The sequence below is a fragment of the Hypanus sabinus genome, unplaced genomic scaffold, assembly GCF_030144855.1.
Source record: "Hypanus sabinus isolate sHypSab1 unplaced genomic scaffold, sHypSab1.hap1 scaffold_302, whole genome shotgun sequence".
Lineage (NCBI taxonomy): Eukaryota > Metazoa > Chordata > Chondrichthyes > Myliobatiformes > Dasyatidae > Hypanus > Hypanus sabinus.
The window spans coordinates 249,940-267,059 of NW_026781175.1; the positions used below are offsets into that span (position 1 = coordinate 249,940).

General features: G+C 45.8%; 1 protein-coding gene across 1 annotated transcript in view; it reads left to right on the forward strand.

The window, feature by feature from the left end:
* The first annotated feature begins 429 nt into the window (after nt 1-429).
* The window catches only part of LOC132388353 (NACHT, LRR and PYD domains-containing protein 3-like), a 53,398-nt gene continuing 36,707 nt past the window's right edge, over nt 430-17,120 (forward strand). Inside the window, exons 1-2 of the mRNA XM_059960695.1 lie at nt 430-551; nt 13,025-13,106. The gene's annotated coding sequence lies outside the window, so the exon portion shown is untranslated. The remainder of the gene's footprint in view (nt 552-13,024; nt 13,107-17,120) is intronic.

Consider the following 17,120-nt stretch of genomic DNA (forward strand, 5'->3'; position numbering starts at 1 on the left):
TTAGTTAATGATTATCATCAGGAGCTGACTGAATATTAACCAGGGTGTGTTCATTACTTACAGAACCCGTAACACAACCTCACTGGGACAGGGTGGTAACAGAACCTGGAGCCGCGGTACAAGGTAAGAAGCTCTATATATTGAAATATAAACATCACAAAAACTGTTAGCCACTTTTATGAACACGAATGGGGTTGATAACGTATTGTGTTGATCGATATTAGAACTGTACCGAATTGCTTTTAAATGAATTAATAATTCCTTTCGTCTAATTGAATGCATCGACTTCCTGTGCATATCCCGGGGGAAACCGGTATAGTTGGCGGTGTTATCGGAAACGCCGCACTTTCAACCGAGCTCCGAATCATCAGCAAAGGCTCGGGAGGTGTGAGCTTCCCGCATCTCGGAACTGTCCCCGGGCTACGGCTTGCAACAGCAGGAAGCTGATCCGTCCACACTCGGGGCTTTACCGATCCCCGACCGAGGATTCGCTTTGCTTATTCCGTCACTGGCGGGATCGACACTATCTGTCTACCATTTACGATATTTCGGTAGGTAGCTGCAGGGAGAGGGCGAAATTATGAGAACTACCCACTCTGCAGTTTATAGCAGGTGGTGGGGGCTGGGAGGGGTGTAAAGATGTGATGGTCCATTATATAGTCGGTTGATGAGACCTGTTGTGGATCACCAACTGCAGTGCTGTTTCCCTTCTGTCAGAAGTGTGTCGGTAGGTGGGAGATCAAAAGAAGGTTTGACAGAGAGACACACACAAAATGGTGGTGGAACGCAGCAGGCCTGGCAGCATCTATAGTGAGAAGCACTGTCGACGTTTCGGGCCAAGACCTTTCGTCAGGACTAACTGAAAGGAAAGATAGTAAGAGATTTGAAAGTAGGAGGGGGAGGGGAAAACGCGAAATGATAGGAGAAGACCAGAGGGCGTGGGGTGAAGCTGAGAGCCGGAAAGGTGCTTAGCTAAAGGGATACAGAGCTAGAGAAGGAAAAGGATCATGGGACGGGAGGCCAAAGGAGAAAGAAAGGGGAGCACCAGAGGGAGATGGAGAACAGGCAGAGTAATGGTCAGAGAGAGAGAGAGAGAGAGAGAGAGAGAGAAAAGGGAGGGGAAATTAAAAAAAATATATATCAGATTGTACTGAAAGCAGGCACCGCCAGTTGGCAATTGAGATGTTCTCTCTCTCTCTCTCTCTCTCTCTCTCTCTCTCTCTCTCTCTCTCTCTCTCTCTCTCTCTCTCTCTCTCTCTCTCTCTCTCTCTCTCTCTCTCTCTCTCTCTCTCTCTCTCTCTCTCTCTCTCTCTCTCTCTGTGTCTCTCTCTGTCTCTCTCTGGGTCTGGTGTCTCATTGGAATGGCCTCCGTAATATTCAGCAGAAGCAGATTATTACAATTAATACTGTAATCTGTGCACTGTAATGGTCTTTGAAGGACAAGTGAGTGAGATGCTACAGGTGAGAAGCAGGATTAAGGTGCTGAGATCACAGACCAGATCGGTCACAGTAAATTCAGCATGTGAATTTGATTAAATCTCCCATCAACATCCTTTGGCTGACAAAACACATCTAGCAAATTTAATGCTAAAGGGATTCTTCATCATTCAGTAAAGGGAAACAGCTCAGCTATTTGTAAAGTATGAGTAACAGCGAGGAAACACAGTGACAGGAGGAAAGTAACAGACACATTAATCATAATTTTATCTGATCGATCGTTACTTATTCCTAATGTGAACACTAATTTCAAGGTGAAATATATTCTTATCTTGCTGTACTCATTAGGGTGTGGTTATTTCCAGTTTGTAATCTCGACACAGTTGCTGCCTTGCACGTTATTGTAATGGCCCCATTGTCGACAAATATTGAAGTTTGCTTTATCAAAGGGCTGACTCTGAGATCAGTGGTGCTCCAGACATTTGGGGCACAGTTAAATCTGGCGAAAGGGACTGTTCGGTGTTCAAAATCATAACTTTTCACCAGAGTTGACAGCGCCCGTCCTGCAGCTGTGCTTTTCCTATAAAATCACGGGGACCTTTGCCCTCGCCTATCGCTACGTTTATAGTCTGAAAAATAATTGCTCCCCAAATATACAACAAATTAATGCCAAGAGAAAATCTGCAGATGCTGGAAATTCAAGCAACAAACACAAAATGCTGGAGTAACTCAGTAGGCCAAACTGTACAGAAAAGAGTACAGACGATGCTTCAGCAAGACCGGACAAAAAAAGAGATGATAGGTCAGAGCTAGAAGGAGGGGGAGGGGAGTGAGGAAGAGGCAGAAAATGATAGGTGAAACTGGAAGGCTGAGGGATGAAGTAAAGTGCTGGGAAATTGATTGGTGAGAGATGCAGGGCTGGAGAAGTGGGAATCTGATAGGAGAGGACGGAAGGCCTTGGAAAAGGAACAGTGGGGAGAAGCACCCAATGGAGGCGATGGACAGGCAAGGAGATAAAGCCAGAGAAGGAAAGGGGGATGGGGAATGGTGAGGGGAGGGGTGCTATTACCTGAAGTTTGAGAAATCGATATTCATGCTATCAGTTTAGAGGCTACCCAGACGGAATATAAGGTGTTTCTTCTCCAGTCTGAGTGTTTCCTCATCATGGCAACTGAGGAGGCCATATATTGACATGTCAGAATGTGCATGGGAAGTAGAATTAAAATGTCCGGCCACTGGGAGATACCGTTTTTTCTGGCGGATGGAGTGTAGGTGTTCTGGAAAGCAGTGCTGCCAAAAGGTCTCGGCCCAAAATGTCGACTGTTCTCCATAGATGCTGCCTGGCCCGCTGAGTTCCTCCAGCATTCTGAGCGTGTTGCAATGAATTAGTGTGTTGACACCAACTGAACGGAGCCGGGATGCGGGTCGCGGTTGCTCCCTGGCGCAGATCGAGTTGTGGACAGATACTGGATGCAATCTGTGTCACCGTGCACTGAGGCACAATAGGAAGCCTGGACCGAACAGCACAATATAATTATTTGCTTGAATCAGCTTTTTGTGTCATATAATGCGCTGTGGATCAGGGTGTGGAATTACATGCTGAATGATGTGAAGCCCAGGTTTATATGTGTGTTATCAACTGAATCTTGCTCACGGTGTGTTCACTTTCTGTTTGCACCCACTAAGTTCAGGGACTCGGATTCGCTGGAACAGAAAGAGAAGCTCAGCACCAAGTACACACAGAGACCGTACTGGGTGGGGAACGTTGTGGTGTTTCAATACGTCCCTCGTCAGGAGAGGATTTCCAGTGTTTATCCTGTTCAATATCGTCTTTAAAACTGTGTGGCATTAGGGACATGGAAGCATTTTTTTTCTGTGTGTGTGTTTTTAAGGAAAACAGACATGCATCTGGCAGTGATACTTAAAATAAAGTTTCCTGTACTAAGTTTCAGTGGGTGTTGATACAAATATCAAAGTCTGGCAGTTTAGTATGTACCTCCTGTACTTAATAAAGTAGCTGCTGAGTGTATGTTTGTGGTCTTGGACATGGCATCAAAGTTTACGGGGAGAAGGCCAGGAACTGGGATTCAGACACAGATTGAACAGAAAGGATCAGCTATAATTGAAAGGTGGAGCAGACTTGATTGGCCAGATGTCCCAATTATGATCCTATGTCTTAAGCTCTTATGGTCTTCTGCTGCTGTAACCCGTTCGCTGCCAAGTTCAAAATGTTCAGTGATCAGTGATGCTTTTCTGCACACTGCTGTTGCAGTCTGTGCTGATTATAGTTACTGTGCCCCCCACCCCCCGGTAGCTTGAATCAGTCTGGCCACTCTCCTCTGGACTCTCTCATTAACAAGGTGTTTTCCCGTATAGTACTGCCACTCATTGGATGTTTGTTTGTTTGTATTTCGCACCATTGTCTGTAAATCTAGACAGTTGTGCGTGACAATCCAAGAGAGATTCATACTACTCCGGCTGGAAACAACAATCATTCCACTGTCAAAGTCACTGAGATCACATTTTTCTCGAATCTGATGTTTGTTCTGAACAACATCTTGACATCTTGACCATCTCTGCATGTTTTCATTAAAGTAACTGAGCTGGTGCCACGTGATTTGTTGATCAGCATTAACGAGCTGGTGTACAGGTGCACTTCAAAAAATTACCACAGAGTTTATTTCCGAATTAGTCAACCCACTCACCCTCATCCCGGGTATTATCAAGAATGAGACTAGATCTATGTATTCATTCCCCTGTTTCCCACAACTGGATGGCATAGACAAGACCGTGAGCTGAACATTGTCGTGATGACAAGGGTGGGTTAATCTTAAGGGAACATACCATCCTGAAATCTATGCATACTGATCGCGAAGTGCAAACACATTTGAACTTGGCACAGTATCGCACTTCCCTGTCACAGACGGGATATTGAGGCTGAAAAGAGCAGCAAAAACTATTTTATCGGCGACACATGGGCATCATGGAAATGGTAATGTGCAGCACACAGAAACTTAATTCACCTCGTCAGGGGAATTGTACTGTGAGGCGATCAGGCTCAAGTGCTTTACAATTCAGAATTAACGTTGATCACTGAAGCCGTAGAGATGTGCTGTAGATCTGTTGTTTCAGTAGACAAATTGGAGTGGATCCAGGGCACTGTTCATACAGGAGCTGATATGCTTCAACACCAGCCCCTCAAAACACTTCACTGTGGATCTAAGTGCCACTGGGCGATAGTCATTGAGGAATTTAACCACACTCTTCTTGGGTACCGGTATGGTTTAAGTTTCAGTTCAGAGATACAAGGAGTTAGTCACCGCTGGGTTGCAGGAGGAGAGTAACTTGGTGACTGTCGGCAGAAGGAAGCGAAATGAGCAGCCAGTGCAGACAAGGCCCGTGACGTGCCCCTCTGTAATACTTAGAGTATACACCGAGCGAGAGGGATGACCTATCAGCTGGAAGCGCAACCTCTGGGTCTCTGGCTCAGAAGAGAACAGAAGTGAAGAGGTCAACAGTGGTATAAAGATTCCATAGTCAGAGGAATAGAGAGGAGATTCTGGATGTATGTTGCCTCCCAGGTGACAGGGTCAGGGATGTCTCAGATCGGGTCCATGGCATTCTATAGTGGGTGGGTGAGCAGCCAGATGTCTTGGTGCATACTGGCACCAATGACATGTGTAGGAAAAATGAAGGGGTTCCTGGGAGATAATATAGGAAGCTAGATAGAAAGCTGAGAAAACAGGACCTACAATGTAGTAATCTCTGTATTGCCTGCTGTGCCACGTGCCAGAGAGGTCAAGATTAAAATGATTTGGCAGTGGCTGGGGAACTGGTGCAGGAGGCAGAGGTTCAAAATATGGACGATTGGGATCTCGTCTGGGCAAGTTATGATCTGTACAAAAGGGATGAGTTACACCAGAATCCAGGGAACCAATATCCTTGTGGGCAGGTTTTCCAAAAGGCAGTGTACAGTGATACTGCTAGAAAGGCGAGGCTGATGATAGGGCAACACTACAGTCAATGGGATGAGCTGCAACGTACAAGGCAGACAAAATGGGCAAGGGAGAGTACAAGACTGATGGTGTTACAGTTGAAGGCGAGCAGTATACGGAATAATAGATGAATGCAGCAAAGTTACAGATTGGCATGTATTATATTGTGGGTGTCACTGAATCGTGGCTGAAAGAATATTACAGCTGGGAGTTTAACATCCAATGATACACACTGTATCGAAAGGACAGACAGGTCGGCAGAAAGGGTGGCGTGATTCTTGGTGGAAATGAAAACAAATCATCAGAAAGAGGTGACATAGGGTAGGAAGGTTTTGAATCATTGTGGGTAGAGCGAGGAAACTGCAAGGGTATAAAGACCCTGATGGGGATTATATACATGTCCGACACAGTAGTAATGACATTCTCTAAAAATTCCAACGGTAGATAGAAAATGTGTGTCAGAAGGGCAATGTTACGATAGCCCTGGATATTTTAACATGGTAAATTCGGGTCGTTATGGTCTTCTATTGCCCCACTTATCACGATAGCATTTCTAGAGATTCCATCAGTTCAATATTGTCCACAAGACTGCCTGTATTTACGGATGCGTAATTTTTTAAAAAAAATTCGGTGTAATTTAGTGAGCAAAGACGGTGTATATCTGGCAGTGATAATTAAAATAATTAAATCCTGTAGTAAATCTCACTGGCAGTTTTTGAACTTATGGACGTCTACACTGAGTGGGCAATTCTTATTTACTTCCTATACCTAATGATGAGGCTCTGAGTGTATGTTCGGAGTTTACCGCGGCTGTACCCCGTCCAAATCTGATGTTCGGCGTTCAGTGACGCTCTTCTGCACACCTGCTTTTGGAGCGCATGGCTATTTTAAGTTACTGTCAGCTTCCTGTCGGATTTAATCCGTCTGGTCAATCTCCTTGATCTCTCCCATGAGCAAGACGTTTTCACCCTCAGAACTCTGCTCCTGCTCACTGGATTTTCATTCGTTTTGTGTTCGCTGTAACCGAGCGAATTCTGCGTGAAAATCCAAGGAGATGATCAATTTCCGTAATGCTCATGCTACGCTGTCTGGCACCAGATATCATTCCACGTGAAGGTCACTGATAGCACATTTACTCCAGGTTTGGATGTTTCGCCTGAACAACAACTGAACCCCTTGACCATATCTGCATGTTTTATGACACAGAGAGAGAGAGAGAGAGAGAGAGAGAGAGAGAGAGAGAGAGAGAGAGAGAGAGAGAGAGAGAGAGAGAGAGAGAGAGAGAGAGAGAGAGAGAGAGAGAAGAGAGAGAGAGAGAGAGAGAGAGAGAGAGAGAGAGAGAGAGAGAGAGAGAGAGAGAGAGAGGAGAGAGAGAGAGAGAGAGAGAGAGAGAGAGAGAGGAGAGAGAGGGAGAGAGAGTGAGAGAGGGATGAGAGAGGGAGAGAGAGAGAGAGAGGAGAGAGAGAGGGGAGAGAGAGGAGAGGAGGAGGAGAGAGTTTGTTTCAGTGAAGATGGATTAGAAGCTGGAAAAAGGAATTAGTGGGAATATTGGAAACTGGGCCATGTTAGATTTTATGCATATTATTCACGATTGAATATGATACATTACTGTGCTTCATTATAATACTTTATTTGATATCTTATTTTATATCATTAGCTACCTTGCCTTCATATTTCACCTTTTATAGCTTATTCTTTTTTTAATTTCCTTCTTTTGATTATTAAAAACTCCCCGATTCTCCAGCTTGAACTATTTTTTCTATCTGGGGATGACATCTTAAATCAGGATGTAAATAGTCCAACAAAGCAGGAGCTGCACTGAACCTGATGTTGGGTAATTATGCTAGCTAGATCCCCGACCATTTGGTTGGTGAATGGTTAGGGCAGAACTCCCTAAGTTTAAGTCAGCTATAGAGAATTAAAGTGTAGACTTTGCTGGAAAGTAAGAATTGGATGACGGTAAATTTACTAATTATCTAAGCACAAACTATAGAGAGTTAATGGGAGGACATCTGTTTCTGACAAGTCCACATCTGACATGTGGAGGATGATGTCTAAAGTCCCTCTGCATGGGGTATAGGACGGGTATATTCCTGTATGAAGAGATGAAGAGATTGGCAGCGTCAGAGAACCTTAAATGTGGAGAGAAGTGATGAATTTAGTCAATCAAGAAAAGGAAAAGTATGCAAAGCTCAGGAAGGTCGAATCAAACAGAGCCCCCGAGGATGTGTGTGAGGACTTTAATGAGTAAGTTACATCAGTATTTACCAAGGAGAAAGACACGGAGGATAGGGAGATCAGTGAGGAGAGTACTAGTATGCTCGGGCATTTTGAAACAAAGAAGGAGACAGTTTTGGGTCTGTTAAAGTGCATTAAGGCATATAAGACTCTAGGGCCTGACGGGATATACCCCAAGTTACATGGAAAGGCCATTGAAGAGATTGCTGTGGCATTGATCAATATCCCTGTGTACTGCCTAGCCACCAGCAGGCTCCTAGAGAACTGGCAAGTACGTTATGTTGATCCGTCATTCAAGACGTGATCCAGGGAATAATCCTGATGAACATTGAAACTGCCGAGATACAGTCGGCTATGAACTAAGTGCTGATAAATGGGACCAGTGTAGACAGTGAGTGTATGGTCAGAACAGGTATGGCCGGCCAAAGGCCTGTTTCCGTGCTGTGTGATCCACCACTCCGGACATGGGAAATTAACGATGGTGGCACCGCAAGGCATTGATTTCAAAACTCCACACCCCTCTCCAACCTGAAATAAACCTAACTGCACCCCTTTGTCACCACTGTGAGTATCAGTTTCAGTCAAGGTAGCAAAGAGATTGGACACGTCAGCTAAACAACTGGCAACCGATGAAGTTTCTGTGTCTTCTTCCATTAATGTTGCTGCCTTCCAGCAAAGTTAACCCTCGCACTGTGTCAGAATCAGTGATTAAATCCGGCCCGAAACACTGTGCTTTCATCATTGCACATTGTAACTTGAACCATCTCACTGAGGGTCTAAAGGAGACACAACCCCTGCCCTCTGCACATGTGATCACATCTCCCCTGCGTCTGACATTTCAAATACCCTCAGAATGGTTTTCTGATTCAGTCTGAAGGTTATGGTACATTCAGCTCGTTCTCAGAGCTTACAAACCCTGTCTTCCCGCTGCCTCTTCCACCTCTTTCCTCCACCTCCAGGGAAGCTGCATTTCCGTAAGACCATAAGACCTCCTTCCAATCAGGCACTGATTCATCCGTGCTGGAATCTTTCCTGTAACACCGCGGGCTCGTAGCCTGCTAAGCAGCCTCGAGTGTGGCAACTTGTCACAGGCCTTTCGAAAATCCAAGTACCCAACATCAACGTATTCACCTCTCTCTCACCCACCTGTTATTTCCTCAATATCCGAATATCTTACTACTAATTCAATATGCCAGCAAAAACATCCGACAAATAAGAGACCCCGTGATTTTAATCTTTCGAGTTCTTCCATCACTCACTGATGAAAAACGGTTGACGTATGTGTAAAGTAAATGCGATGTCAGGCAAAATCACCAGCGGGAAATGTTCTAAATTTCATATGATGGCGCTGTGATCCTGCAATTTGTTTCCAGTAAGTGAACAATAAACTGAAGGAGAAGGGCATTCATATCGTGCTGTCGACTTTGAACGGTAGTTATCTCTGGGAGATAGCAATCTCGGCACAGCCGCTCCCCACTTGCCCATTACCCTAATGGTACAACAGCGCACAGCTGTTAAGGATAACTTTTAAATTAGCCAACTTAAAATCAGAGCAGGTCCAGGTTACGGGAGCACAGTTAAATCTGGAGAAAGGGAATGTCCGCTGATCAAAAGAGGATATTATTCAAAATGCATAATATTCCATCAGAGTGGAGAGCGCCCTCCCTTCTGAGGTCTCTCTGCAATAAACCCACAGCGATCTTTGCCCTGAGCTGTTGCTGGAGTTTATAATCTGACAATAAACTGGTCCCGAGGTGAATAATAAATCAAAGCGACGGCACCAACAGAACGGAACCAGGATGCGGGTTATGATTCCTCTCTGGAGGTGGTAAAATGTCGCGCACTGAAGTACTAATTCTGATTCGGACCACAAGTTAGAAAGACTCATTGAAGCAAGGTGAGTTTTTGTGTGGTTTAACACAAGCGTTGTGGAACAGGGTGTGGCGTTACATGCTGAATAGGGCGACGTTCAGGTTTATGAGCGTGTTATCAACTGAACATTGCTCAGGGTGTGTTCACTTACTGTTAGTGTCCATAAAATTCAGATGCTCGGATTCCCAGAAACCAGACCCGGGTGTTCTACATCAGGTAGGAACATGGACTGTATTCGGCGGTGTTATAGAGCTTTAATAAGTCCACTTGTAAAGGCAATATTTCTAATGTTTCTACCATATAAAAAATGGAGGGTTATGGGGTAGTGTGGGTTTAGTACTTTTTTAAGGATTACATGAGTCGGCAAAACGTGGAGGGCTGAAGGGCCTGTACTTTGCTGTAGTGGTGGTGTTCTTTTGTTCTATCAATATTATCATTGAAATCGCGCGGCTTTACGGATGTGGGTGCTCGATTATTCTGTATATGTTGTATTTCATAAGGATGACGAGGTACATCCGGCAGTGATATTTATATTAACAGATATTGTGGTAATTCTCACTGGCTGTAGATAAAAATAGCAAATTTTACACTCATTGGGCACTTTACTATGAACGCCCTGCACCTAATAATGTGACCGCTGAGTGCATGTCAGGGGCGCTTCCGCTGCGATTGCCCGTCCGCTTCAACACTGACCACTGCGCTGTATTCGCTGGCATTCGACTAAGACGGGGAGTTGGTTGCATTCGCTGTTATTTAGGAGGTGAGGAGATTTTTTTTCCACTGGTCGTTAGATCCTTTGAGTTGAGCCCTTGCCGGGGACATTGAATATCACGTGGAGTCTAGAGAGGAATGTGGAGAACACCTTTGCTACTGTAGGGGGAGCTGAAACAAGTGAAGATAGATTAGGTTATTTTTCTGAGCTGGAACTAGTCTCTTTGAAATTCTCTTCCACAAAGGAAAAGAGAAGCAGAGCTTTCTTTCAATGTGTTTAATTCCGCCGAACACAGATTCTGGACAGACAAGGGAGTGAAGAGTTGCAGACGGTCGCAGGGATGTGTCACTGAGATCACAGTCCTGCTATGTCCTGCTGAGAATGGCGGAAAAGGACTAACGGGCCGAATGCCCTGTTACTAATTCAACATACCAGCAGCACATTCTGAGAGATCAGAGACAAAGTGAATTAAGTTTTTCGTGTTTCTCCATCGATCTCAGACGTGGAACAGTAGATGTATTTGTAAAATAAGGGCAATGCCTGCCAAATAAGCCAGCGGGATATGGTCATAATTTCATCTGATTCTACGTTGACATGGTAACGTGTTTCCAGTAAGTGAGCAATAAACTGAAGGGGAAGGGCGTTCTTATCTCGCTGTTGACTTTGACCGGTTGTTATCTCCGGGAGATGGTTATCTCGGCACCGTTGTTCCACAATCGGCCCGTTACTGTAATGGGCCAACTGCAGACAACTGTTAAAAATAGCGCTTTATAAACAGGCTGACCTTCAAGTCAGCTCCAGGCAGCCGGGACACACTTAGGGAATGCCAGAGTTCAAAAGGAAAAAAAATATAAATGACTCCAAATGCATAATGTTTTAAAAGAGTTGACAGCGCCCTTCCTTCTGCTGACTCTGTGCAATAAACCCACAACGATCTTTGCCCTGAGCTGCAGCTGAGTTTTATAAACCGACAATAAACTGGTCACAAGGAGAACAGTGAATCAAAGGGACGGCAGCAACAGAACCGAACCAGGATGCGGGCTGTGCTCCCACCCTGGAGTAGATCAAATTTTCCAGAGAAAGGTCGCGCACTGAAGTCGTACTTTTGGCTCGAACCACGTGTTAGATACGAGTTTTTGCGTTTTTCACTTCAAGCGTTGTGGAACAAGGTGTGGCGTTACTTGCTGAATAGACTGAAGCTCAGGTTTATGAGCGTATTATCAACTGAACATTGCTCAGGGTGTGTTCACTTACTGTTAGGGACATAAATCCAGATTCTCGGATTCGCTGGAAACAGACTCAGGAGTCCAGCACCGGGTAAGAACAGGGACTGTACTGGGCTGTGTTATGGTGTTTCAATAAGCCCACTTGTCACGGCAGTACTTCTAGTATTTTTACCATATCAATGTTGTCTTTAGAATCGTGCGGTTTTACAGATCTGTGTGCTTTATTATTCTCTTAGGAAAAATGAGGTAGATCTGGCAGTGATATTTATATTAACAATATTGTAGTAATTCCCAGTGGCCGTAGATAAAAATAACAAATCCTACCCTCAGTGGGCACTTTCCTAACAACCTCCTAGACCTAATAATGTGGCCACTGCGTGCATGCCCTGTACCTTCAGCTGCTGTTACCCATTGACCACGTTCGTTGCCTTAGTAGACTTAGCGGTAACATATTTTTATCCTCGGGTACTGGATAAATGGGTGAATTTGCCTATATTCGCTGGTAATACATAAATACAGGAGGTTGATTTGTATTCGCTGCTACTTTGATGAAGAAGAGGAGATTTATATATATATATATATATATATATATATATCCGCCGGTCTTGAGATAAATGAATTGAGCCTTTGCTGGGGACACTGAACATCACGCGGAGTCTAGACAGAAATGTGGGGAACATGTTTGCTGCTCTTAATGAATCAGATGAAGATAAATGAGGTTATTGTTATGAGGTGGTAATAGTGTGTCTTTCGAATTCTCCTCCTCAAAGGAAAAAGGAGCAGCTTTTTTTTCCCGATGTTGTTATTTCAGCAGAACACAGACTATTGACAGGCAAGTGAGTGACGCGTTCCAGACGTTCGCAGGGACGTGCCACTGAGATCACAGTCCCCTGTGATCATAGAGAATGGCGGGACAGGATTGAGAGGACGAATGTCCTATTATTAATTCAACATACCAACAGTACACTCTGACAAAAAAGATTGGGGGACCGCTTCGTACAGCACCTACGCTCCGTCCGCCACAACACAGGACCTCCCGGTTGCCACCCACTTCAACTCTGCCCCTCATTCCCATCTAGATATGTCCATACATGGCCTCCTCTACTGCCATGATGAGGCCAAACTCAGGTTGGAGGAGCAACACCTCATCTACCGTGGGGAGCCTCCAGCCTGGTGAACATTGAATTCTCCAATTTCCGGTAATTCCCTCCCCGTCCCCCTCCCCCTATCCCAGGTCCCTCTCTGCCTCTCTCCCCTTTCAACTTTCTGCTTCTTCATCTCTACAGTTCTTTCATGCTTATCACCTCTCCCCTTTATCTCTCCTCTGATTGGTTTTCCACCTGGCGCCTCTAGACCCTACCCCCTCCCCTATATCTATTACTGGGCTTCGGCCCTCTCTTCCCCCCCCCCATTCCTGATGAAGGTTCTTGGCCCGAAACTTTGGCTACTCTTTTCTCATGGATGCTCCCTGGCCTGCTGAGTTTTTTTTTTTTCCAGCGCTGTGTACGTCTTTCTGACTCATTGTCTCCTTCTGTGTTATTCAGTGGTGGAGCTTTCCTGCACCGGGACCAAAATTTAAACAAGTCGACGTTCAACAATCATCAATCATAATCAGACTGGACACAGGTATGATTATAATTAGTCATTATTATCGTTTTAATTAAACCGATCTACATGATGTACATTAATTGAAATGAAGGAATTTATTCAGGCGCGCAGAAATTTTTCATCAAACCTGGTCATTGATACGAGTGTGTCACGAGTGGACATGGAATGGACCCAAATGCAGGACGCAGGCACTGAAGTACTAGGGGTAGGACAGAATGGGGATGTCATGGCATGCAAGGGGTAATGCGGGCGGGGCTGGATCCCGGAGGTCAGGCGAGGCAGGAGAATCCCAGAGATCAGGCGAGGCAGGAGGATCCCAGAGTTCAGGCGAGGCAGGAGGATCCCAGAGTTCAGGCGAAGCAGGAGGATCCCAGAGTTCAGGCGAGGCAGGAGGATCCCAGAGTTCAGGCGAGGCAGGAGGATCCCAGAGTTCAGGCGAGGCAGGAGGATCCCAGAGTTCAGGCGAGGCAGGAGGATCCCAGAGTTTGTGGCAGGAGGATCCCAGAGTTCAGGCGAGGCAGGAGGATCCCAGAGTTCTGGCGAGGCAGGAGGATCCCAGAGTTCAGGCGAGGCAGGAGGATCCCAAAGTTTGTGGCAGGAGAGCCCCATGGGGCACACACATAACTCCTGGCCAGGGCCGCCTCAAAGGCAGGAACACGGAGGCCCGGGCAAGACGCTGAAAACCTGGGCAGGTGCGGGCACAACCTGTAGGGGACAATGGGTGGAAAGGGTCGGAGTCCTCAGGACGGGCCGCGTCCTGGGCAGGACCTCCTCCCAGGTGGAGACACGGAGGCCTGGGCAAGGCGCGGACACCTGGGCAGGTGCGGGGCACAACTCATCTGGTGAGGGTTAGGAAGGGGACCGAGTCCCCCCGCTGGGCAATGGCAGACGGCCTGGCTCCCCCGACGGAGGAAAGGAACAGGAAGGGACAGAACCACCTGAGGGGTAACGGCGACGGCCTGGCTTACCCGACGGAGGCAAGGAAACAGAAGGAAGCTGGGTCCAGGGTGAGCAGCAGGACAACTGGGATACACCGGTAAATAGGGAGAAGCAAGCAGACAGTACGACAGTGCGGGCAAGGCGAAACAAGCGGAACAGCGGGACCAGCGCCTACGAGAGAAGCAGAGGAAGAAGACAAACCAGACAGAACAGGTACAGAGCCGTTTGCAGAGCAGGATTCAGTGCAAATGAGCACCACAACTAGGCTCAGTCCCCTAGCTCCTTATAAACACCTGCCCCCTAATAGGGAACTGGTGTACCCCCTTAAGCCAAGATGATCCAATGGCTCCGGGTGACAGGAGGGCTGGCTGCAAGGTCCGGAGTCCAGAGTCCGCGGACCGGAGCAAGACCCGGAAGGCGGGCTCCGGACCGGACCCCAACAGGTGTAAATACCGGCATGATATTTATTTATAGATTCAACTCCGTAAACAGATGTCTTCATCTCCTGCTTTAACATAAAATACCAGTGTATTTGGGATTACCTCCGCAGTGCACTGGTAAAAATAAATGCAGGATCGCCAATTAAGGACACACATTAGGAAAATTCAATTTAGAAGACATTATCACCACATTGTACAGCTGCACCATTACCTCTCGCTCTGAAACTCAATCTCACGATTGATGAAGGCCAGTACACCGTATGCCTTCTTAACCACAGAGACAGCCTGCGTAGTTGCTTTGAGTGTCGTATGGACTCGGACCCCAAGATCCCTCTAATCCTCCAAACTGCCAAGCGTCTTACCGTTAATACCACATTCTGCTATCATATTTGACCTACCAAAATGCATCCTATCAGTGTCCAGCTGTAAACTCTGACAACCCACCGCACTATCCACAAAACCCAGAACCTTTGTGTCATCAGCAAATTTACGAACCGGATCCGAACACAGTGGCAAAACAGACTGGAGTTATAGATCAATCCAGCAGTTCCAGGGCATGGGCCTGACACCGGGACTGGTCGAATCGCTGTGCTCACCATGCAAAGCTTCACCTGAGTGAAAGGAACAGGTTCTCCTTAATCAGGTGGTAGTGAGAGACAGGAATGTGACAGCCATCTTGTGAGTGATGTGACAGTCCAGGGAATAGTCAGGGTCTGTTTCACCACCATACAGACCCTGATGTAGAAGATGCTTCCAACTTATCATATGAAATCTGGCACCAGATGATTGGAGCAAGAGTTGCAGGATTGAGCGATTATGAATACAGTTCCACTTTTGGAAGGGTAATTGCCCGCAAAGTTTTGGGGCTGTTGCGCAGTGGAGATATGGGAAGCTTCCTATAGTCTATTTTCTATGGCCAAGTTAGAGAATACTTCCAACGGTTGGAGTGGTTCATTTTCGATACATAAGTCATAGTTACAGATTTAAGCTTTGCTATAACGTTTTAATGCACTGATGACCACGAAGTTCTGCGGATGCGGGAAACCCAGAGAACCACAAACACAAAAATGATGGAGGAACTCAGTTGGTCAGGCAGCATCCATGGAAGTGAATAAACAGTCTACGTTTTGGGTAGATACCCTTCATCAGAACTGGTTGATGAAGGTCAGTTCATCGACCACTTTGTAAGGTCCATTCACACGGCCGTACATTTACTCCCAGCAGACAGGCAGAGAAAAAAGAGCACAGCGCCAGCGGTAAGGACCAAGAAGGCATGGTCAAGGGAGTCGGAGGTTCACTTTCAGGACTGACGAGTTGCACTGTAACCAATCACGGGAGGGCAGCATAAATAGGAGCAGTTTTTCAGTCAGGCCCGGAATCAAGATTTTAAAAAACAGAGCTTTGTTGCTGTTTTTCGGAGCTGGGTTGTGAGCAATCATCGAGAGGGGTACATTAGAAAGGGCAAATAAAATCGCACAGGCGCAGTGGCCGTTCTTTATAAAGCGCGAGTGGTTTTGGCTCATCAGGCTTAGGCAAGATCAGACTTGGGCGAGGTAAAGTACCTATTAAGTTCCACTCTTTTTGTTCCTACTTGTTCATTCCTCGCCTATTAGTGTTCGGTGGTGTAGCCCGTATGGCTCCGGGGCAGTATGTGTGCAGTATGTGGGACACTGGAATTCTGGGAGAACTCCAGGTTCCCAGATAAATAAATCTGCACTAGCAGCAGCTCCTGTTTGAACGTATTAAGGACAATGACCTTCGACCCATACAGGATAACGAGGACGTGACAGGGGCTGTGGCGAGGTAGTCACGCCTAGGTTGCAGGAGGCAGGTACTTTGCAGCACTCGGTGGAGTTGTGGAAGTTAGTAATGTTTGTCAAATGATGCAGTACAGTATTGACCGGTTATAGCAGAGAAACGGCAGGTGGACTTTAATGTGGCAAAGTGCGAGGAGTTGCACATTGAGAAGCCAAATATAAGAGGAAGGTTCAAGACCGTAAGGCACAAGACCCTGAGGAGAATTGATATTGAGGGATTTAGGGTACAAGGGCATATTTCCGTGAAAGAAGCAACACATGTAGATGGATCGTAAAAGCTTTGCTCCAGAATTTCCACACAATTAAAAGAGTTTATTACAGTTTTTATTTTTATTTTTGCACTACCTATATAATTTAACGATTTAATGTGTATATTTTTGTAATTCATAATTGTTAAAATCTACTGTTATGAATTAGGTTCTACTGCTACCGCAAAGGCAAGGAATTTCATGATATATGCCGGTGCTATTAAACCTGATTCAGATATTGATATGGGAGACCCAGTTACCTGTTCACAGTTACCGTGGATCGTAATGCGAGATTGAAACCTTTTCTATTTATTTGCATTCCTCAGAAATGACAACAGTTCAGTTAAGTTTCCTTTTGATGTTCCAAAGCAGAAGCCCAGTCTGCCTAATATTTCCACACAATTAGAATGGGCAATTTGTTTATTCTCATCATGTACTGAGATACAGTGAAAATCTTGCCTGACATACCATCCACACAGAACAATACGTTGCACCAGTACATTGAGCTGATATACGACAAAATAATAACTGTAACAAAGCATTATGACTGCTGAGAAAGTGCAGTGCAGATGGACATATGGTGCAGGG